Source organism: Manacus candei, unplaced genomic scaffold, assembly GCF_025592945.1.
Source record: "Manacus candei isolate 608988 ecotype Guabito, Panama unplaced genomic scaffold, ASM2559294v1 h1tg000065l, whole genome shotgun sequence".
NCBI classification, from domain to species: Eukaryota; Metazoa; Chordata; class Aves; order Passeriformes; family Pipridae; genus Manacus; species Manacus candei.
Window position 1 is genome coordinate 2,369,110 of NW_026138113.1, and position 22,763 is coordinate 2,391,872.

General features: G+C 48.7%; 1 long non-coding RNA gene across 6 annotated transcripts in view; it reads left to right on the forward strand.

The window, feature by feature from the left end:
• The first annotated feature begins 12,675 nt into the window (after positions 1 to 12,675).
• Positions 12,676 to 22,763, forward strand: part of LOC127479114 (uncharacterized) — a 33,395-nt gene continuing 23,307 nt past the window's right edge. For 2 of the 6 annotated variants that reach the window (XR_007907457.1, XR_007907459.1), the window contains exons 1-3: positions 12,677 to 13,011; positions 13,982 to 14,051; positions 14,887 to 15,033. This is a non-coding gene — a long non-coding RNA (uncharacterized LOC127479114). Of the gene's footprint in view, positions 13,012 to 13,981; positions 14,052 to 14,886; positions 15,034 to 22,763 lie in introns of all 6 variants that reach the window. The other 4 variants (XR_007907455.1, XR_007907460.1, XR_007907454.1 and 1 more) reach the window with 3 other exon arrangements.

Below are 22,763 nucleotides of genomic sequence, written 5' to 3' on the forward strand. Positions count from 1 at the left end.
GTGCACACACCAGCACACGTGTGTCCGTGTCCCTCCCCACGTGGGTGTCCAGGTGCCCATCAGGGTGACAGCGTCTGGGCTGATGCTGCACATTCCCGTTCCAGTGGAAGCAATGAGCCAAGCGGCGCCATCCATACTGTGGCTTTGGGATGCTCTGCGTGTGTAAAGGACGTTACAAGTGCAGTTAATTTTATGAAAGGATTGCAAAAGGATTCTGGGCACGGTGCTGTAATGAATGGTTCAAGGGAAAGCGCAATGCCTTCATGGTCATCCTGAAACCTGTAAACTAAAATTACATCTGTTCCTTTCTGCTGATAAACCGAAAGGAGATGGAGGTAAGTAGGCAAATGGTGACTCCTTGCACTCCCTCTACAGCAGGGAAGGAGCCCACAGGAACTGCTGAGTGTTCAGTACACAGTTCTCTTGCCAGAAATTGCCCCTTGCAGCAGAAAATGCTTAAAATTCATTAATAGGGACCACATCCATCCAAAAGGAGTCAGAGGGGCCACCACTCATCTCTAATTTATAACTGCAGCAGTAAATAATTTACATCCACCATGGTAGGTGAGGCGAGTGTCTGCCCAGTGTGGGTGTCCTCAGTGCTGCCACCAGGACAGCGAGGGGCTTCCTCCCCCACCACAGGAGTAGGGACTGAGCTCCACAGTGTCCAGCAAAGCAGAGGGCATGGGGAGGAAATCTAGCAGCTCCCCAGGGTGCGGAGTGTTCTTTGGTTAACACTTGTTCTGACTGAACCTCCACAAGCCATAAATTACAAAGTCAGGTGGGTCAAAATCACCAAGCCCCCCATGACTCCAGATGCTCTGGCATACCCAACCCAGCCCCTGCCCAGGAGCAGCCTCAAAAAGGGAGACCCTGTCCTGCGGGTGACCAGGGTGGCAGGGGCAAGTACACCTGGACATGCTGTGGCTCAAGGACTCCAAAACTCACTTCTGGCCAGACCGCCCAGTCCAGTCCCTAGCTTGAGCACTGTTCTTCTGGCATGAGCCTAAACAGACTGGGATCTGGATTGTCTCTCAGCTGGTTGGGTTTTTTTAATGGGAAAACTCCATCCTGCCTTTTCCATAGGTGGATGGGACTGCAATGGTAACGGGGTCACCAGCATGACCCTCCCACCACCAGTGTTTGCACTGCGCTGCGTTAACGTCACTGCTGTTCCTAGACCAGCCGTTTTGTAAGTTGATTATATAACGTTGCTATTTATTCCTGGGTTGAATTCCAGTGTAAAACAGCCATGCTTGAGGAAGTGCCTCGTTAATGTTCAGGAAGGTGTAAATGGCCTCGAGTAGCTGCACAATCTGCAAACTAAAAACCTCTGCGTGAGCCTCCTGCTCAGAGCAGCCCATCCATGGGAATTGTGCAAACCTCTGACAGGAATAAAAAGGTTTTTCCATGCTGTGATTCTGGTAAGAGGAAGCTGGGAGTCATTTTTAATGACCTTTCATTGCCATCACCTCAAAGAGACTCAGCTCTCACTAGTGTACTCTTACAGACCAAAAAAAATGCATATTTATACAACCAGAGCAGGACCTGCCTTGCCAATGGATTTGGAGCAGCATTTCTGCCCGGAAGGTCCCGGGGAGCTTGGCCCTGGCACAGCACGGAGGCTGCAGCAATGTTGCTCCTGCAGCTGGGTCCCCGCTGAGCCAGGCAGGGTCCCACACTCACGCCTTGACTAAACGGTATTGGGAGGCTGCTGAGAGCTAACGCAGACGGATGTGATGGGGAACTGCCACCAGGCCCGGGCTCTGCCAGCAGTGGCAAAGGGTTAACTCCATCAGCGCTTAAACACCAATGTGGAGCCGGTTCTCTCCTCCAAGCTCGTTAACAAGGTACACCTGATGATCTAAAGCACTAGAGAGTCATTTTAATTAACGCTCTGCCAGAGGGGATGTGGTGAAGACACTGATTTCACTCCAATGACTTTCTATTTTGGTGTATTGCAGAATCGGTGTGTTAGTCCCCGGGCTGATGTGAGCTAATCCAGCCACCACTGCATGGGCACAGCCACCACTCAGCTCTGCGGGGCAGCTCAGCGTCAAGCGCTGGCACCATCCATGGGTCGAGGTTGCAGCCCCTCAGAGGGCCGTGTGGGGCTGGCTCCAGTGCCTCATCCCCAGCAGGACCCGGCTGGTTGTCCCCAAACCACCGGCAGGGCACAGGTGACAACAGGTTGGCAGTACCACAGAAATGACAGACACAGCCCTGCAGCCACGGGGCCCTTCCACACAGGACCACGGGGCTGAGGGCACCCGTCTCTGCCCACTGTCCCACCCCAAGGGATGGCACCGCCCGAGCCATGAAGGAGCCTCAGCCAACAGAGCTCCGGGTCTTCCACGGCCTCTGCGGTGATGGAGGAGAGACTTCACGCTGGGCCCCAGAGAACAGACAGCGGTACCTATAAATGGTATTGTGCTGTTGGTTAGATGGGAGCATGATGTTACTTAATTAATGTTTTAATACCCTAGGCATCTTCTGTGCCGTATAATTCATATCGATTCGGCTGTGAGCATGTTCAGTTAAAAAGACTCTCTTTCCTAAGCAAACTTTCAATTATATTGAATTGTCACAGCAAAAAAGGGTCTTTTCTCAGCATGGGGGAGGGGGGCTCTGTGCCAAACCGCTGCTGGCCAGGATGGGCACACACGTGCACACATATACACGTGTACACACACACATGTGCACACGTGCTGCATACATACACACGTGCACAAGCACAGTGCCCACACCCTCCTGCCCCAGCATTTCCACCCTCTCTGAGCCACCAGTGCCACCCCAGCCACCAGTGCCACCCCCAGGCTGTGGTGGTGGGTCAGTGGGGTTGGCCCCTGCTGCAGCCAAGGCACAGAGCTGGGCACACCAGGGAGGTCAAGGGAGGCCAATGCCAAATCAGAATTGGCAGAAAATTATCATTAGGGCAGAGGGAAGGCAAAGCTCCTCTTCCCCCCACAATCACGTTGATGTGGTGTGGAATACTGAGTGTTTTGGCAGAGCAGCACCTCTTTTTTAAGCAGCAATTCAGTGTCTGTTGAGTCATGCCATGTCCCTCCTGCTCCAGCAGCACCCATGATCAGCACTCACAGCAGCAGGACAGAGGGACATGGACGTGACCAGCCTTGCCACGTGTGCTTTGGCCCTGCCATGCACCAGTGAGTGGCAGCTGGAAGGGGTCCTCCTGTGTGCCTGTGGCCAGGAAAGGCCACGGGGACAGACACAGGAGCAAGACCATGAATTGCCTTGCCCCATCCTTGCTGGGCTTTGTGGGGCTGGGACTTAGCTCTCGGTAGGCAAGCAATTTGTGGAAGGACACCTGCAAAGGTCCTCCATTGCAGGGCAGGTTTGTTTGTGGCACGGAAGGGTCCCTGGCACACACCCGATGGGGTTGCCCCGATTGCCTTATGACCTTCCTGCCCAGGCTGCGCAAGGGCAAAAAAAGCAGAGGTCTGCAAACGCAGACGTCGGGGCTCTGCTCCCAGGGAGGCGTGTCCCCTTCTCACAGAGAGGTGGAGACAAGGTGGAAACACATGTCCACACGCTGCCACCGGCCCGCTCCAAAGCGCAGGATCAGGCTCTGTCCCTGGCAGTGGCCCCCTCACCCTGCGGGGCTGTGAGGAGGGCGCGGGGTGAGCGGCGGCAAAGCGACCCCGGTTCATCTCTGCGGCGATGCCTCGGCACCTCCGGGATGGGCTCGGCACACCCGGCGCCAGGACCTCCGCTCAAGCAGCCCCCAGGGGAGCAGCGCAGAAACGTGATGGCAAAATTTTTAAGGATACATGTTTGCTCTCAGCAACAGAAAAGCACCTTGGCGTTCCGGAAGGATAAAAGGAGCAGAGCCACGGTGTGTCCGCTCAGCCGCGCGTGTCGTGGCAGCGGGGAGCTGCCAGCTCTGTCACCAGCTCTGTCACCAGCTCCTGCCACGGCGCCGCAGCTCGCGGGGCCACCCCTCGTCCCCCAGCCCTGCTAAGCCTGTCATCCCCACAATGCGGGGAAAAGAAGGCTGCTCCCCCACAGGCTGTCCTCTACCAGGGAGGCTTTATCGAGGATTTCTGTCTGGTTTGTGTTTTTTTTTTTTTTTTAATAATGAGGCAAAGATAAAAATTCTGTATTTTCATTACTCCCCATTTTCACAGCCCGCTGAACAAAAACACAAAGCGCTTCTCCCGCTGCCCCTTGCTCCCCGGCCCTGCCTCTTTCTCCCATGGAGTTCAATTAAAGAAAGGCGAAAATTGAAGCTGTTGTACGCAAGGCGATTGCAACATGCATATTTGATTTTTATGATGGATCTAAATTGCTGAATAAGGCCGTGGAACAAAGGGAGACTGCGGCTTCCTGCCCATCACAGCCAGGCAGCCACTGCAGAACAAAAGCGTCAGCCATTAGGGGCTCAGCGGGGAGACACATTATATAAATGACTTTGTTTCTCTGCCCCTTCCCCCCCACGGGGGCTCGGACGGGGCTGGGGGCTGCTGATTCCACATCCCGGGGAGAGCAGGCGGCGGACGCGGAGCCTTCATGGAGGCACAGGGCGGCTGCGGGAGCCCAGCGCGCCCAGCACACGCGGCAGCCACGCCGAGGCCGGGCCAGCCTGACCCCCGGCTCCTGCCCCTGGCAGGATGCAGGTGAGCCGGCATCGCCGGGGCTGGGGTACAGCCTGACCCCTACCTCCTTGCCACTGGTCGGTTTTGGAGGAGCTGCCATCAGACCAAGGTGGCCGTCGAGCAAAGGGAATGCCCCTCGGGCATTTGGTGACACATCCTTTGACAGCACCCTTTGCAGCCCAGGCTGGGTGGCAAGTGACACTCAGGAGTTGGGGCAGCAGCAGCACCATGCGAGGACACCTGGGAAAGGCCAGCCCGGACTGCCCCGATGGCCCCACTGACATCCTCGCTGTGGGAAGCCGGGCCCACAGTCCACCAGGGGTGCTGGGCACTAGCAGCAGGGGGTCTGCACCCATGCGGATCTGCAGCTTTGCTCCCTGCTCTCAGGACCTGCTGGCTGTGTTCAGGGAAAGGTGTTTGTCAGGGAGGCTTCAGGCAGAAGATCTGTGATTCCTCAGTCTGCAACGGAAGGTGCTTGACAAGGGTGGGATCTGGTTAGGATCAGACCAGGTCGGCAGTGGTTTCCCACTGGCTTCTTGAAGCTGCTGCAGCAGAGTGCTGGGCCATGCTTCATGGACAGTCTTTCTGCACAGGTGTGCACTGACACTCTTTGGTGGTGTGGAGGCAACCCTCCACAATGCACCTGAGTGATGGGTATTGCCAAGATGTCCCTGTGTCCTGGCACAGCCCCCAGCTGTCCATAATTGCAATGCCTGTGCACAGTGGGCACGTGGCTGCCCCTCACGCCTGTCCCACCTCAGCGTGATCCCAGGATGCCCTGGAAGGATTCCAGCCCCAGCCTGTGTGTCACGGCCACCGGCTGTGGAACACCCACTCAAGCCATGGCAGCCAGGAGAGGATACAGCAAATGGCTCCCCGAGTCCTGGTGGGCACACCAGAGCCTGGCCTATGTCGCGCTGGTGTCCTTGAGGACTCGGGAATGGCACTGCCCGGCTGAAGGGGACAGACTCAGGGCTTGGCTGGCTCTGGCCCTCATCCAGCTGTGTGAGCTGCCTTGGCCATGCCTGGGAGGCCGGGGGCTGCTCCAGCTCATCCCCTTCTGCTGAAAATGTGACGAATTGCTGGAGAAAAACAACCAACCAGACTGAACACACGCTTTCATTCCCTAATGCATCCCCGAGGTCCTCTGCCCGGCATCTCCCCCTCTGTGCTGCACCGTGAATTGCATCCTTCAGGAATAGTGTCCTAAAGGATCTTCCTAACCCCCTCCCTGTGCTCTGTAGAGCGGGAAGGAATGTGGCACATGCCGCCTTGCCAGTGGTGATGGCTGTGCCAGGCAGCCAGTGTTCTGGGGGGCAGTAGGCACTGAGAGCCCACAGCCCCATTTCCACCCACCACAGCCCTGAAAGCCCACCATAGCCCCACATCCCACCCACCACAGCCCCGAGAGCCCACCACAGCCCCACATCCCACCATCCACAGCACCGCTCACCACTACCTGCTACTGACAAAGTGGCTGGAGGGGACTGTGCCAAGGTTTTGCTGGGAGAGCCTTGGCAAGACACACAGTAAGGGAACAGGGCATCTCAGGAAGATGTCCCAGGTGGAATCCTGGGCTGGCTTGGGAGGAGGTGCAGTTGTGGAGGAGACTGTGAAAAAGCTGGGAGCAGCCTGAGAGCTGGCAGGGATGTGTTCAGCTCTTTAAAGTTTGATTTCCATGACCTTTTTACTGCTGGCTGCTGCTCCCCTGGTGCCACTCCCAGCACTGACTGGGGCAGGTTGTGTTTTCCCTGCTAAGGAGCTAAACTGAGATGCTGTGTGTAAGAAATGGGAAGTGACAAGATATGACCGAAGCATTGGAAATCAATCCAAACTAAATGTGCTTCTTAACTATAAGTGAACAGTTGAAAACAATCCTCTTTTATAGCCATGGAGATAAATACTCTGTTTTTATTAGGAAAAAATTGCTTTGGACTGAATAAAGTCGTTTGATTAACAAGTCAAAGCAGATGGTTTATTGATGTTTCAGAAAGGAGTTTACAAGGTCTAGTGAAAAAAGAGCCCCAGCTCTGAATTAACAAATTACCCAGGTATGTGGGACATTGACAGTTCACTGCTAATAGATTTATGGGCTGCTGCTTGGGTGTTTCATCCCCATTTGGTTTATTATGATAAAATATTGGGGCAGGGGTAACCTATAGCCTCCCTGCAATATACTGTATCGACCCCTGACCCTGGGAGCCTGACAGCAAACCTATATATTAGATTCTTAATTTGTCTTAATCTAACAGGATCGGCCTCTGTGCTGTAATTATTTTCCAAAGGCGATGGTGTGAGTGTGTGTGAGCACTGCAGGTGAAGGTGGATCACTTTGTGTATTGCACTGGACATACAGTTCAGCTGCTGAGGACTGAAGAGATCACAGCAGGAATGAGGCAGGAGCATCAGTGTCCCGTGAAGCAGGACATGACATTGAGAAATAACAAAATTCCCGGGTGCTGTAAATTAACCCCATAAACCAATTTATGGGAAGGCCCTGGCAGCACCTGGAAATACTCAACGATTGTGGCTGGCAATGCAGGGACTTGAAGAAATGGGGCCACAGAGCTGATCCTTTTTCTATAAACTTATGGAACTTAAGGCAACAGCCTTGAAGCCCATGGACATGGCTTCCCACCAGACGGCCGTGTCCTGCAGGTGGGCAGAGGGACCACGGCTGATGCAGGCAACTTTGAATCCACAGCAGCTGAGGCTGTGCATGTGACATTTCAGGATTCAAATGCAGTAATTGCATGCTCCTGTGTCAGAGCAGCAGTGTAAGCCAAAAGCTCTGGCATGGGCACTGTCACCTGGCCCCTCGGGGGTAATCACTGGCTGTAGTTACAGGCTGGCCTCAGCACTCAGAGCAGTGGAACCAGGGAGGCTCTGCTCATCCCTGTTCTCAGGTAACAGCTACTGACCCCTGAGATGATGTGCAGGTTTCCACCACCCTCAGCCCCAAATAACACACCATGGGGGCAGCACCAGCCATGCCACTGTGGCCTGGGTGCAGCATGGGGCTCAGCCCTGCCAGGCAAAATGTTGGAGAAGCAGGAGACGGTCTCCAAACTTGCCTCCATTGCTGAAGCAATCACTTCTGAGGAGCTTGTGTGAAACCTTTGCTTCCTCCTCCTACTTTTTAAACATCACCTCCTAAGGGCACAGGAGCAGCAACTACTAAACATCAGAAGTCAAGCAGGTAAGGCAAAGGCTGACTTGGCTGAGCAGGGATCTTCTCTTGGAAATAAGGTGGAAAAGGAAGGTGTATGCCCAGTGGAAGCAAGGTCAAATGGCATGAGAAGAATACCAAGATGCTGCTCACCACTGTAGGGAGAAAATTTGTGTGGCCAAAGCTGCCAGAAATGTGGGGGAGAATAAAAAGATTTTTTTTTCAAATATATCAATGGCAATAGGCAGTGTAGAAATAACATCAGCAGTAATAACATCAGTAGAAATAAAAGGATGAGGCTGGTCATCTCATAAACAGGGACAGAGACAAGACAGAGGTGTTTAATGCTTTCCTTGCCTCTGTCTTCAACACAGATGACAGATCAAGGAGGTCTCAGTGCCCTGAACTGGAGGACTATGACTGTGAGAATGGTCAACTCCCAGTTGACCTTGAGGAGGAGCAGGCACTGATCTTGCTCTCGGTGACCAATGACAGGACTCAAGGGAACAGCTGGAGCTGTGGCAGGGGAGGTTTAGACTGAATATTAGAAAAAGGTTCTTCATTCAGAAGGTGGTTGGGCACTGGAACAGGCTCCTCAGGGAAGTGGTCACAGCATCAAGGCTAACAGAGCTCAATAGGCATTTGGACAACACTCTCAGGCACATGATGTGATTCTGGAGGTGTCTTGCACAGGGCCAGGAGTTGGGCTCAGGGATCCTGATGGGTCTGTTTAACTCAGCATATTCTGTGATTCTATGACTCTGATTCCTTCTCTTCATTACTGTGTCAGCTCACACACAGCAGCTCTGGTGGCTGAGTGCGCTCACTCACCTGAGCTGCCACAGCTGCTCCTTCAGAGGGATGATGAGGGCATGCTGTACCTTGGGACTTCCCTTTTTTGTGCCCAAGGGGTGTAGTTGTGGTGCCTGGGTTTAGAATCAGAGATGCCCTGGCAGACCATGCCACGGTCTGTGCCTGCTCCCCTGCTCTGAGCCTACCAGGCACCATCCCGTCCATCCCACCAGGCTGGGGCAGAGGCAGGGATGACCCCAAAAACAGCCGCAGGGCGCAATGGGGCAGACACTCCGGAGCCAGGGGCTGTCCTAATCCCCCGCCCCAGTGGGCTCGGCAGTGTCTGTGCGCGCCCGAGGATGACGCGGTGATGAATGGGGAACAAATGTGTCTTTTATTGCTTCCAGTGCACACAGGCTTTTTCTCTCTCTCTTTTAGAGGGGCTGTCAGACCACTGGAAACAGGAACTCCCATGATTTGTTCTGCAGCCATTTCCCTTTCTCTTCTGTAATAGGATCTGCAGAAATGATTTAAAGAGCCGAAGGCAATTTAGTGTCTTCTTTACCTCTCTCCCCACACTTCCTATGAGTTCACCAGGTACCCTCTAGATGAACTAATCCTACTGCAAAATATTATTTCTGGGCTTTATTCCTCTAATTAATTAACTGTCTGCAGCTTTATTTACCAGGTTCTGGATTAACTCTGAGACCAGTGACTATCCAGAGCTGCTGCTTGCTCCAGCGCTGTCTGTTTATCTTTTCTTTGTAGAGGAGGGGTTCCAATATATACAAACTGTCCCGAGGCTTAGCAGATATTCCAGGGAATCACGGGACTGTATCTCATCTTCTCCAGTAATTAGTTACTGTCTCACACCTCAGAGGAATCACAGCAAACTTTCTTCCAATGTGCCATTGCTCCCCAGGAAGCAGAAGGAAAATGAAAATATCATTTTAATATTTTAATAGTTGACATTACAATTTTAATCTCATCCCAAATGCAAGAGCACTGGAGTGGGCACCTTCTTGCTCTCTACAGCTACCTGACAGGAGGTTGGAGACAGGTGGGGATTGGACTCTTCTCCCAGCTAACAAGTGACAGGAAAAGAGGAAATGGCCTCAAGTTGAGCCAGGGAAGGTTCAGTTGGATATTAGGGATTTTTTTTTCACAGAAAGGCTTGTAAAGCCCTGGCACGGTCTGCCCAGAGAAGCTGTGGAATCACCATCCATGGAAGTGTTCAAAAAATATATGGATGTGGCATTTGGGGACTTGGTTTAGTGGTGAACATGATAGTGGTGCTGGACTGACAGTTGGACTTGGTGACCTTAAAGGTCTTTTCCAACCTTAATAATGCTGTGATTCTAAGCTGTCATAGCTGTGAGCAGAGGTGCCACAAATGGGCTCCACCTGTAACCTCTTAAGGGACTGCTCAGCTCCAGCACATCTAGGCATCCTTTCCACAGCTGGATTAACATAACCAGTGAGTTTGTGTACTCAGCACTCTTTAATGGGGAGTGAAGGCCCATGGAGCGTGCACAAGGGAGCAGCCAGCTCCAGAGTTTTCTCTGCAACTCCTCCAGCACTCTTGGGAGTTCTGCGTCCTCCCTCCCTCCTCTCCTGGCCACAGATGCCACTGTGGCTACTCAGCCTGGCCTCTGGGCTCAGCCATGCCACAGTGGGAGAGGCTCCATTGGCTCCAGAGCAAGGGGAGCTTTGCTGCTGGAGCCGCTCTTGGAGGGCTCAGGTTTAACAAGGGTTCCCAGTACATGCCTTGGATACAGCCCTGGGGCTGTACAAAGACGTTCTGCCTCCCACCTTGGCTGACTGAGTAGTGACAGTCAGGGCTTGGAGTGCCTCTCATGGCCTGTCAGCACCACCTCTGCCCCGCCTGAGGTTGGACCAGCAGGTCTCCACACCTGCAGGATCGTTGTGCCTGGTGAGGGGACACTGTAACAGTGAGTGATGCACCTCATGGCACAGAGCCAGCACTGTGTGTCGCTGATGGCTGCGGGCACCTGGGTTTGTGCTTCTGGCTCACACGTCTATCTGGCAGCTCACTGTGGTTCTGCAGGGCTCTTCCAGATGAGTCCCTGGCAGGCTGGTAGAGGCACAGCTCCTGCTGACAACCTGCTGGATGATTCTCTCCAGGAAAGATAGTTTTGATGCATTGTCCTGGCATCCTGCCACTGGTCCTTGGTTGGGGTCTATTTTATTAACATTGCCAAGACGGCAGGTCTAACAGGATGGGAAGGGAACTCTTCCCTCAATTCACTGACTGGAGCAAATCAGCTTACAAGGAAGCAATTTCAGTTTCAGGCCTTGGCTCGATTCCAAACTAGGATGGGTCTTAGTCTATTAGCCATAATAAAATAAACTCAGAGTCGGCCTCTGCGGGGTCCCTCACACCCCTGCTCAGACACCAGGGATTTGACACCAGCAGAGTGGAGCAAGGCACACCTGGTGTGCATTCCTGCAGACTGGAGGAATTCATGTGTCCTTGAAAGGGAAAAAAAGGGATCTTCCCCAATGAAGGCATCAGCTACATCAACCAGCAGCAGATGTCCTCAAGTGTAAGCTCAGTAAACACAGTCCTAATTTCATACACCTATGAGTGGTGAATCAAAGCCAAATTACATAAAGGCACATGCTGCTCCTAATTTCAAATTTTTTTACCTGTGCAGATTTCAGCTGAAGGAATACTAAGAGAAAAAAGGTCTAAATGTATTTTCAATACAGAAAAGTTTCTGGTTAGAAAATTGTTACAAAGTTATGAGAGATGGGGAAAGAATTGTAGTAGAAATTCTGAGGAAATATGGTTGTAATGTGCCCAGCAGTGACCATAACTGGGCTCTGGCCCCCACAAAACCCTGGTTCTCTTGCTGTCTCCCTGGATTTCACACATTTAAAGGATACCTTGTTCTGGTAAAAGAATCTGGAACTGGACTTCCATCCCCAACACCATTCATGCCATCTGGTATTTGATCTATATACATGGCTGCGAGAGTATTTTATGTTTGAGCTCTGTTACATTTTTCATGTGATGGTCCATTGCACCTGGGGCTTGGCCTTATGCTGAGCTAGACAAAAACAAATTAGAAGTTTCTCCTGTAGTAGGCAGTGCTTTGTTATTTCCTAAGCATCTCCTATGCCTGAGGCGAGCAAGATTAGGGGAGGATTACTGTCCATGCGCGCATAGCTTAGAAAGCTGCTTTGATTACAAAGCCCAAAAAAAGGATATTAAATTTTTATTACAAAAATATTTATTTTACTTCAATCCTCTCCAAACAGCAGACTAAGTTCCAAGCATTCTCCCGCTCTGCGGTCACACTCCAGTTTCAAGAAGGGAGAAGTGAATTTCCAGTGCTGTTTTCCTCCTGGAGATCACAGCCTGGAGCTTTGCCTCACACTGTTTCCCAGATCTATCCCTGTGAGCAGGGCCTGGACAAGCTGAACTCCATCCTGCCAACAAGGAGTGAGGGCTGTGAGAAACAGCAGCTCCCTGCCATTATTTACACCTTTAGGGTTTCAGTGAGCTCAGTTCCCTCCCTGCTTCTCCATCGAGTGTCAGGGCAGCCAGGCAGTTCCTTGCTACTATGATTTACCATTTGTCTGTGCATTTGTAATTTTTGTGGCTTCTCTGCGTGACAGAGGACAGGAGCCTCGCTCTCTGTGGGGTTGGCCGGGAGCAGCACCGTTGCTGGGGTCCGGAGATGCCGAACGCACAGCGGGCCGGGCCGGGCCGGGTCTGGCGCGGGGCCCGGGGCGTCCCCGGCCTGTCCAGCGGCGCCCGCTCGTCCCCATGGCAACGCGCCTCCTCTCTCTGGGTGGGATGGCCAATTGGCGCCACGCACGGGCGGGATGCTGAGTTTCTATTGGGTCATTCTTACGTCCATCAACGTCTTCAGAGACCAAGGGGCTCGTGAGGCCTTCCGCGTGCGCAGGCGGCCCCGCCCCCGCCCTTGGCGAGTGTTGATTGGTCCTTTTGGGGGCGGGGCTTTGTCTCTCCCGCCTCAGGACTGGACGAGGGCACGGTCAATACGGGGCGGGGCGGGAGGACGGGCTGGCGGGCGCGTTCGAATGGCGGGAGGGGTCGGGGCTCGGGTTCTCTCGTCACCACCGCTTCTGCGGTCACCGCCACTTCTGCGGGCTCCGGCTCCGGGCGCCGCGAGGCCCGAGGGGACCCCCCGCGCTGGCGGCAGGCGCGCTGTGCCCCTCGTGCATCCCAGGCTCCCGCTCTGCCTCCCGCTGCCCCCGACATCCCTCCTGTCCCGGGAGGGCGGGGGGAGGCAGAGCTCCTCTCCCGTGCCGCCCACTCCCAATCCAGGACAGGCCGCGCTCCCGCCGGCTCCTTCGTTGCCGTTCTGGGAGAAGTGATGGGACAGGCTCCGCGTTGCAGGGTCCTGAAAAAAACCGGGCATTTGCCAAACTGCGGACCAGGTTAGTGCTCGGGAGGATCCCATTTGTCCAAGCAGTTCCCTGAAGTCTTTGTAGGTAAGAGTGGTGGGCTGCGAGGCAAAGCTCAGCAAGCCACTGTGGGGATCGTCACAGTGGTCATTGGGTTTAACACCTGGGTGCAAAACTTTCTCTAGGCAGGTTATTCTGAAAAAACTTTGGGATACATCGTCCGGTCTGATTCCTTGCTGAAAAGGGGGATGAAATGCATCTATACATTTTCTGACAAACTATTCCAAACCTGTTATTAAAAGCCATCAGGGATGGAGATTTAAAGTGAAAATCGAGCTGATAGAAGCTGAAGTGCTCAATGTGTCGAGTTCCTGTTTACGGGTGCCCTGTTTGACCTCCTTAATTCAAAACCTGAGTTTATTTCTACATCACCGATGAGAGAGAGAGAAGTAGGGAGTTCTTTTACTGAATCAAGCTCTAGGCGAGAAAAGACAGGAACAGCTCTCCTATGGTGCCAGAGCATTTATTGCACAGAATTTAGTGTAGGTCAACGAGAAATTAGTTGCTACCACAAAATCCAGGTTTTCTTAGTTGTCATACTTCAGGTAACCTAGAAATCATCTGTTTGTTTAAAAATCCCCGAACGTGTGCTTGAATGTGCATTTACTCTTTTGACTGCAACAACAAAGAAGCAACTCTGAACTCTCTGGTAGGTGATAGTGAGAAATCATTCCCTGATAACTATGAAATTCTGATTCTGGCCAGTTTTGGTCTGGGTTATCAGTTGGACCATGTGGCACAGCTCTGGTCTCGGGGTGTGACCTCTCTGTGACTGTATGTTTAATAACGAGTGCAGGGGAAATGTTAGCACCGTTGACTTTCTGATGTTCTGACTGAGACAATGGCATCTTCTGGAGCATAAATTGTATTGTTTGAGTTGGATTTATGTATGCTTATAAAAATTATGTAAAATTAAAAAATTCTCTTTGAATTGAAATTCTAGATGTGACTGAGGAGACTCACTGCAGTATCTCATAGCTGGAAGTCAGAGGGACAAGGGTGCTTCTAAACAGGTAAGAGACAAGCAGCCCCTTAAACTTTTCTTAACTGTAATTAATTTCACTCCAGCTTTTGATTTTAGAACCTCAATTTTTTTCTGTCTCCTCTTTCTAGTCAGTTTTCCTGTCTTTGATTTACAATTTTACCTTATGTTTTATTGGAATTGTAGTTTTATCTGTTTATACTGATGGCTTTACACTTTCAGAAGTAGCTGAGAAGACTTTGCTATTATCCCTTAGAATTTCAGATAGTGAAATAAAGCTCTTTTGCTGCTGCCACTGCTCAGTTAACAGTAATGATTAAATTCCATAAATATTCTCTTATCCTTGATGGGAAAAGCCTTGAAGGTAGGTTGACAGAAAGCATTCCCTTTCCTGTTGATATTTGTAACTAAAATCAGGCTGTAAAGTGCTGAATGTATCCAGAAAGCCCATGCTGGTCTTCCATTCAAGCAGAGCAAATGCAATCACCAGTGCTGTCACCCTTTGAAGGGTTGGAGCACTTGAAAAGAATTGGATGATTTGTAGATGGATTCTGACCAGGCCTCAGTGTTAGCAAAGGGCAGGTGGCACTTCTTCCCATTTCTGAAAATCAAACCCATTTTGTGCAATTCATCCCCCTCTCATTCCTCAGTCAGTGCTGATTTGGGGTAAGTGTGATCATTGGTGTGGAAAACAAAGAGCCAGATCAGATCCTGGTGATAGAATCCCACTTTGGAAAGCCAGAATATTTGTTGTGTTTATGAGAGGTATTTCTTGGGGGAAATGTGTGGGAAAATAGCTCTTGTAGAAGTGATGAGAAGTTTGGCTTAATTTTTGGGTCACTTCACTCGTATGTATTTGATTGTAGCAGAGCTGGGGAGAATGGAAGAAACTCTGCCTTTATACAGGCATAAAACCCAGTGGCTGTCTCTTGGCCAGTGTTCCTGATTTTCCAGTAAGCTGTGTGCTGCACGGAGGTGTAGAACCCTAATGGCTTGTTGTATGCCATTAAAAGGTATTGTACACTCATAAAAGAATGACATTTTGATCAATGCTGCTAAAAGAATTACTGTCTTGACACAGAAAAGCTTTCCTGCTGCAAGTTTAAAAATATGCCTTTAAAAGCTTTTTATTGAATACCTTTGCATCCCTCAGAAATGTGCTATTTTGGCACAGGGCTGCTCTGAAGTAACTCCATGTTGTAACCTGAATGCAAGACCTCGTGTTTACCATCAGCAGGGAGTGAGGCAAGGCAGGTGTATTCACTTACCTACTGTCATGGGGACAAAGAAAAGCACCTTGAGCTGCCTGTATGCAGGCTAAAAATACAACCCCCTCATTTCTAGAGTCCCAAAACACTTGAAAGCTTTTTGGTTTTGTTTTGCCATTGATTCCTCTCTGTCCCTCCAGCTTTCTTTTGAGTGTCCCTTTGAAGCTGTACATTGATGGTGGAGGCAGGCAGGTGGCAGGTAGGGAAACCACAAATGTCTCCACTGCAGCTGGGTCCTGGCTTGTGGACAGGTGGGCTCTGCTGGGAGAAACTTGGCTTGGAGCTGTCTAAGCTGGTTCTGTAGTGTAATACTTCTTGTGGCAGAAATTTCCCCTATGTGTGGTTAAAAGAGCTTGTGTTAGAGCTCTTGATTAATCACAGCTGCTGAAGAGGTGTTGTACCTGGCTTGGTCGAGGCCAGAATCACGGCTGGGCTGTTCCACACGGCTGTGGCTGACAGGTGGGAACCCAAGAACCCCAGGCTGGGAATCGGGAGGTAGGGCTGTAATTCCTCAGCTCTGTCGTGCTCCTTACGTGTCCTCATGCATTTCTTATGTTCCTTGAGCTTTCATGTTTCAGGCTTTGAGTCGTTCAGCTGCGTGCGATGATCTAAATACAACTTTATATAAAGGGGGAGGAATTACCTGAAGGAGCGTGATGTGTGAGTTTTGATGTAAAGAGATCTGGAGTAAATTGTTCTGCAGGCTTTTTCTTCCTCTCCTTTCTATATATTTATGGTCAGAACAAAGCAGCAGATGTTCTGGGTGCATTTGGTATGTGTCAAGTCCTGTTGTGGGACTCTCAGTGGCTGGGGGGATCTCAGAGTGCTTGCTAAGAGGTTTTGTAACAGGTGAGTGAGATCACAGCATTACCTGGCATTTCTACACCTCAGAAAAAAGCTGTGACATGTAGTGGGATTTCATTGCTGAAGAAAGCAAAATGTTTAGTTGCACCAGGTGTGAGTAGCTCCCTTTAAGTTTAGCTTTTCAAGATATGAGAGTTCCTTCAGGAAAAAGAAATATTAATGCTCTGCATGATCTGCAAAGACAAGGTATGAAAGGAAGAAGCAGGAGAGCTTGAATGTTTGTTATTGGCACATGAGGATGTTCCTCAGAGACCTGTCAGTAGACTTGCCATCCATCATATTTCCTTCCTAATTGTCTCTCATATACCTGAGTTTTGTCCAATTTGACCTTCAAGGAACACATGAGATGCCCAAATGCTTTCTTACCTCTGTTTCAATCAAACTTTTGGCAGCTTCCGAGGGGAGGTGTTGGTTTTGCTTTTCTAATGTGTGAGCTTCTGTCACCAGCTGCTGTCGACTATTTTCCAAAGCCTCACTTGTGTAGTTTTAGCTTTGGAGGAAATTTGAAAGCAAAATTATCTCCATGGTCCTATTTACCCACAGTATCTCCCTGAAGCTCCCTACAAATGTTTTTCTACAGTGACCTTTTAGATTACCTGCTTTCAAGAGAGGCTGCCAGCCTGGAAGTGGGGCTTAGGCATGTTTTCTTACATTTAGCTATATTAAAAACAGTGATCTTTTCTCCACTCTTCTTTACCTGGCAAACTAAATGGCTTTCTACCACTGATCCTTGTTTTCATGACTCTAATCTGTAAATTTGTTCAGTAATCATCTTGTGCTTTTTTCCAGAGTACAGACAAAACTGCTGCATAACATAAGGTCATCTCTTGAGGGTGGGATAAAAGAAACCGTTCTCTTTTGTGTTGATATTTAATTGATATAAGCTGGAAACATTTATTTAGTGTTTGGCCTCATCTGCAATTACATTCTGGGGCCTATCAGTCTCTAGCCCACTTGATGTGTCATGTTGATTTTGAGTTTCTTAATCAAATGTCATTTTGCATCAAGTCAACTGCCTTACAAAAACCTGCTATATCTGTGCTATTAATTAGCAATAAACTTTCAATTAAAAATCATGCTAGTGCAAGAATATATTTTCTGTAAACTTATGTCGTTAATGTTATATTATCCTCTCCATTTTGTTCTAGCCAGGATCTTGTATTGGCTATTTTGTTGCTTTGAGATCAGTGTCACATAGACAAGATTATAGCTACTCAAGTCACCAGATTAAAAAAAGCCACACCCTCTTATTGTTTCCCTCTGCCCTCTCAAATAGCCTGTGTTTTCCAAAGGATACTAAAAAGGAGCATTAATGGTCCAAACAGCTCCTCAGATAAGCTCTTTCTTCTAATCACCATGGAAATCGAAACCTAGATCTTAACCCTTTCCCATCTGACCTAGTTCAAGCCACTCACTCAAGATATAAATGTCCTAGCAGAGTCACGGTTTCCCGTGGGACTTCAGCTTGCAGGAATCCCCTCTCAGGATGGTGGTTCCTAGAGGTCCCCTGCTCAACTGCTAGGGATGGCACTAAACGGGTGATTGTGACCTTGAAGGCCTTTGTCACTGGTTTGGGCAGCCAGGACAGAAGCTGAGGGTCTAAATCTCTTTGGGTTATTATTTCAGGTGAACTACATGGCTTTGGCTTATAATTGATTAAAATTTGAGGTTAATCTTTGCAGCCACGAAATAGGGAAATTCAACAAACTTTTACAACTAACCCCAAATCTATAGAAATTGGTCCTGTGGGTGCAGTATTGCTGCCAAGCCATTCAGCATAGAGGCCAGTTGTGTGATGTGATCATAGAGTTCTTGGATGTCAGATGGATTGAATTGCTATAAGAACTGGTGGGAGCATATCTTTGGGCAGCAGAAACAGGGAATCTGCTTTTTTTTTTTTATAATGACTTTTTTGAAATCAAACCTCTGTGTCTCATGTTTGTGGCTGACTTCCTGTGGGCATGTGGATAAACCAGGTCAGTTTGCTCACTTGATGTGCATAGAAAAGTGTGAAGAGAATGAAATGAGAGCAATAATTGAAGGCTGTGTATTATAGCGAGAGGAAAAAAGGGGGGCACAGAGGAAAGTGGTGCCTGTTTGTGGAAATATTTATGAAAAAATTGATAATTGGAAAATAAGATGGGACTATCTCTTGGGAATAAACAGATCAATAAAATCAGTAAGATCAGATTAGGAAGGTGTGTGTTTTGTTAATTTTTGGAGTCATGAGAAACACCTTTGTACTTGTGAAAAGGGCATGTCCTGAATTCTGAAATTATATTGTACTGAAGTTTTTGGACAGTAAATCAACTAGTAGCTCAAAGTGAGGTTTGCTTTTAAGTCTGGAACTTGAGTTGCAGTACATTTCCTCATTCTGGGCCTTGCCTGAGGAGCAGAGTGCACATGGCTGAGGGAGTAACTCATGCACTGAAAAGAGCTCTGGCTCATTCTGCTTTTCTTGTGTTTTTAGCAGGGCAGGTTGTAGGATGTTTTCTTTGTAGCTCTAGTGTTTGGGCTACAGGGATTTAAAACCTTTCAGAGGAAAAAAAGATAGCTTCAAATTCAGCTCAGAGTCTGATATTTGTTTTATTAGTGGAAATCTTTGTCTCCTGTGTTTTCCCCGTTCTAGATAACCTTTTCTTGTCATCTAAGAAATTAATTTCTTTGTTGGACTCATTGCAAGTAAACTTGATAGCAGGAGTGCTGTTATTGAGGCAGCTTACACAGTGATTTGCTAAGTACAGCCTCTTCATATAATGTGAAGCACAAGTCGATTTATTGACCACCACTGGGATTTCAGGAACTGTTGAACTACCTGGTTTTTATCCTTCTCTCATAAAATTTGCTATTGAATGTCTTTTTTCTGGTACCTGCTTGGAGAGGATTCTCTTTGATATGCAATAGTACAAGAGCATCAATCCTACTTGTTTCTGTGCTGTAGAGTTTGGCTTTTTAATGAAGTGTCTATAGGGTCATTTAGGGTACCTTACATGACATCAGACTCTTGAAGGTTTTCCTAAAATACTTTCCTGTGCCAGGAGGACACTAATGCTTCTCAGCTGTGACAACCAGGTCTGTGGCTGTGCTACCATTGGCATAGAGCATATCCCAGTGACAGCAAAGCACTGCAGAAAGGCCAGCTCTGCTCCGAGCACAAGATTGCTCTTCTTGCAGTACATCTCCTCTGTCAAATATAATCCACTGCTTCTCTGGAATGCTAAGGAGTTATTAAGTATATAATTAGATTAGTTGGTGCTATTTGCTGTATATTCATAATGCTTTTTTCCAACTTTCTGCAAGCACTTCTCTAAGTAAGGTGTATGTTAGGAAGGAAAACTGTTGTGTCTGGTAATCTGTAAAAACAGTTTTAAAAATAGAATCCAAGTGAACTGCTCAAGTGGATTATTGATTCTCGGGGATGTGGAGAGAATGCTTTCTGTGAAGTCCCTTCATTGCTTCAGAGTCTGCACAAACGTCAGGAGGCTTGGGTGGGGTGATGTTTGTTTAAATAACAGACACTAATGGATAAATCATTGCTCATTCATCTCCTGGATTTCTGACAACTCTTCCCAGCCTCTGTTGCAGACAGGATGTCAGAGCTGGGGTACTTGGGGTGGAACTGGATACTCAGAGGTTATGGTATGCGGTGGTGAAGGCCTTGGCACATTTGTGTTCTGTGAGCGATGGTGCTGTGCCATGCTGTGTGACCAGCCTGCCTGGCACTGGGGCTGATGCTAAACTGTCCACAGTGCTGCTACAGGCATCAAAAGGGAAGAGGGAAGTGAAGGCAGAAGAGAACAGTTATTAGAGTGCGTTAGATTATTGCAACCAGCCAAAGGGTACAGTGTTGTGTTTGAACCCTGATGCTGTGCCCAGAGCTGCAACATCTACCAGCCCAGTATTCAGAGGAGCTAATCCCATCCAGTTATGTACTGTGATTAAAACTGCTTATTTTTGTTACTATTTATGCAGACATTAAATGACAGGAACAAAAATAGTATTTTCCAGACTCCCTCTTTGTTTGCTTTAATCTTATATTTATTTTGGAGCAGCACCTTAGTAGTCCTAATTAACCTGAATGCTGGACTGTGAGAGATCCTTTTGATTTGACTGGTCCCAGAATTATTTTATTTTGCTGCTAACTGCAGATTAACAAGCCTCAAAGGGGTGCACAAACTTGCTATTGGAAAATAGCTTGTGCCAGGTGCATGGTTATCAAGCCCACGGCCAGCTTGGTTTTATTTCCAAGACAGCTTCTCCATCTGTGGTGTAGAGGAAGCCCCAATGCCCAGGGGTGAAAGCCGGGCCATCGCTCTGCCCCCGCAGCTCAACCTCATCTTCGTGCGGAGCGTCCGGCTGTGTGCCCGGCTGTTCCCTCCGAGCCCAGCCCAGTGTGCTTCCCTCGGGCTTTGTCGGGGCTGTCCTCTTGGAGACTGACATGAGGAATAGTCTCCGACACTATTGGCAAGTGGCTTTCACGCTCTGTGGCAGATCTAATGAGCTACAACTGCCTGGTGAAATCCTGCTTCTGATCCACTGAAGGGCTCCCAAAGGCTCTGCTTGGATTCGCAGGCTTTATTTTTTTTATTTTTTTTTTTTGTCTTTTGGAAGCGGATGGAGAAAGCACTCTTGGAAACTTCTTCATAATTCACCCAAGTGTTGAGTTTAGAATATGGCACAGGAAAAGCTGTGAAGCTGACACATATACAGGCATGCCTGGATGGAAACAGTGGCACATGCCCACCCGCTGAGAAAGGCAGGAGTATCAATCACCTCCAGGCTGTCAACAAAGGTCCCCCATGAACAGGTATTTAATGCTTCCTGTTCATCAGGTACTACAGGTGCCTGTGCTGGTGGTTGGTACTCATATAAACAGGAGAGGTGGTGCTGTCTGATGGGGAAGGCAGCACTTGCAGCTGCCATCTTCCAAAGCTTGGGATCTGCAATTGGTAACTGTGTTACTGTGTTTTTCTTCTATTTTTTTACTCTCTTTTTTCCATCTCCAGTTTCCATTTCATTCTTATTTACACAACACTCTTTATTCCCTTTGCCTCGTCCCCTGCCTTAGGGATATCAGCTAGCCTGAACTAGCCTTTTACATTGGAACTGAAGCTGTGAGAGAGCAGGATCAAACACAGCAATATTCCTCTCCAGCCAGTGAGTGATAAGGTTGTGGACTGACATATTTAAAGAAAATCAAGAGGCACATTACTAAGACTTCTAGGTACTTGGAGAGAAACTTTGGACGTGAAATGCTAATAAAGTGAACTCATTAGAAATATGTCTCACTTCTACTGCAGAAAATGCTTTTTCTTACTCTCTTGATCTTCCTGTTTGTAGTGGTTTTGACATGTTCATTATTAAACAAATAATATGACACAGCCCCTCTGTTTGGGTGATGTAATGAAACCCTAGGGACTGGCTCAGGGTTTGGGACTTTACTAGTGAGAAGAAAAGCTGCGGGGTCACCACGTTTGCAGTTTGGAAGGAGAATTCTCACCCAGCTGAGGGCTCCTGGAAGGTGCCAGGTGCATAACAAGTCTGCAGTCATTTTTATACCACTTCTAAGACTGAAACAGTAAAGTTAGGTTCCTGACTGGGGAACAGAAGTGTGCAAAGACTGCTGCTGTAACAGTTTATTTGGGAACCCTTTATTAGCAGGTGCAGGCTAAGCATGCATGGGTGTGAGTCTTACAGGTGCAGGTTTTTCATCCCCAGCCCATGTGGCTGTGAGTGGCCTCTGCTGCACATTTGTGTTAGGACTGTTTGTGCCATGCTGTTACTGTTTTCTGGGTAAAATTTGTAATGTATGTAATTCTCAGGTATGTGGTCTTGCCTTTCACATCTCCTAACTGAGAAAATAGATTTGTTTCTTCTCCTCCCTCCCCTTCCTTTTCTATCATCTTTTGCCTGCTCAGTAGTTGCCCAAAGAGGAACCTGAGCCCAAAATGGTGAGGAAGTGAGGGTCTGCCTTGCATCCCTGGTTCAGACACCACCAAGCAGCTTCTCCACTCTGTCTTTAATTAAACTTGGGTTTTCTGTTGTTGTAGCTGGAAGCACTGTGCTGACACAACTCACTCTTGTATAGAACAGATTAAAATGTCAATGTTTTAATGTTCTCATCTGTGGGAAAAAGAAAATAGTTGGGTGTTTTATAACTTAAAAATAGACTGTGCTGTGGAAAAGGTTTCTTGTGCAAGATGGAAAATGACAATTAAAGGTACAGAGTCCCATTTAGTATTAAGACTCTGTAAAGGGCTGAAAAGAGTGAAAGGATGAAATCTCTTCAGGAAATAGGCTATATTGGGGCATGGCAGTTTAAAGCAATTATAAACAATTACAAATTTATTATGTTTTTATTCATTCTACTGAATTCTAGTTATTCAACTCCTACTGAACACTGATGCTAGAAAAGGGGCACTGGGCTTCTTTTCCCACTACTTTCTTGCTCTCTCACACTTATTTATTTATTTGAACCCATATCCTACTGCCTGGCTGCTGAGGGATCAATTTGTTGGCAGGGGTTATTCAAACATCAGCAGAATGCATGTTCTTACTGTTCTGGTTGGACCTGGCTGCTGGAGCCAACACAAACAGCTCTGGTGTGGGAA